We start from the raw sequence: 1,370 nt of genomic DNA on the forward strand, positions 1-1,370 counted from the left end.
TTGTACATGGTGCTTGGAAAGATTGAACCTCATGTGAGTGTTTGTGCTATACTTGTGAGCATAGCAGTCTTCCAAACTGTTGACCAGGCTTCAGTTCAAATCTTTTGTATTTCATCTGCTGTGTCTTTCACATTCTGTCTTCTTAAGCCGCGACAGCAAACTGATGATGAGTGTTGACAAATGAATATTGAGGAAAATGAGATCAATTAATATTTTAAAAGAGAAACTGAAAAAATAAAACTTCAAAAAGAATGGAGCTCATTTATTTTGAGTTGATTGATGCATCAGTACGTGAATCAAAGGAAACGAACGTAAAAAAGACCCATTCAAATCGATCAGTTTTCAACTAGAGAGATTGAAACGCGTCGTATCTGTCTCAAGCCTCCATAACTGTTTATGTTACACCTCCACATCTGCAATACATTTTGGTGGAGCTAGAGCGGTGTTTGTCAAACCATGAGACATACCTATAATCGGTCCTCTCACAAAAACATCTGTAGCTTCTGAACCGTTTGACCTACAACATCGTATGATCACTCCCTGGAAAGGGGAGACCCTCACGAACACGGTGGTGTTCTCAATTCGTCTCTACGTCCCCCACAAGTGTCAGGGAACTCGTCTGAAGTCGGAACCCTCTATGTGCCAACTTCTGTTTGTAGAATCCCAAATCTTTGGGCTACAAACTAATGTGACCCCACTTGTCACAATGTTCTCCGTTTTGCCCTACGTTCCCCACAAGTGTCACGGGACTAATCTGAAGGTAACAGGTACTGATTAACTTCTCTAGGGCCAGTGGGACGATTTCGTCCCACCTACTCAACAGCCAGTGGGATCCCGTGGCGCGTTATTGAAATACCTTAGAAATGTTATTACTTCAATTTCTCAAACATATGACTATTTTACACCATTTTAAAGACAAGACTCTCGTTAAAAGATCTGCAAAAGGGCTCATCCAGGATTTGAACCCGGGACCTCTCGCACCCAAAGCGAGAATCATACCCCTAGACCAACGAGCCTTACACAAGAATAACATTTTTTGCTTTCTGCGGCAATGACAATGAGGATATCAATTGTTCTTGTCCATGGTGCTTGGAAAGATTGAACCTCATGTGAGTGTTTGTGCTATATTTGTGAGCATAGCAGTCTTCCAAACTGTTGACCAGGTGTCGTGGAAAATTGTCTTAAGAATAACACTTCTTACAAGAACTTGTAAATTCAATATAGACTTTAATACAGAGTAATAAAGCCGAGCCGGCCCGCGGACAACAACTCCCTTCCTTAGGCCCCGGCTCTGCTTTTATGCACATACAATACATAGGTCCATCCTTTATGTAAATTAAGTAAAACCCCCTATGCGTTCTGCCACCTAT

At 41.8% G+C, this 1,370-nt stretch overlaps 1 non-coding gene across 1 annotated transcript; it reads right to left on the bottom strand.

Annotated features, from left to right (window-relative positions):
• Window positions 1-944: 944 nt before the first annotated feature.
• On the bottom strand, window positions 945-1,016 carry trnap-ugg (transfer RNA proline (anticodon UGG)). The gene has a single exon. It is a non-coding gene; the product is annotated as a tRNA-Pro (tRNA).
• Between the last annotated feature and the right edge of the window lie 354 nt (window positions 1,017-1,370).

The sequence above is a fragment of the Salmo salar genome, chromosome 22, assembly GCF_965601325.2.
Source record: "Salmo salar chromosome 22, fSalSal1, whole genome shotgun sequence".
NCBI classification, from domain to species: domain Eukaryota; kingdom Metazoa; phylum Chordata; class Actinopteri; order Salmoniformes; family Salmonidae; genus Salmo; species Salmo salar.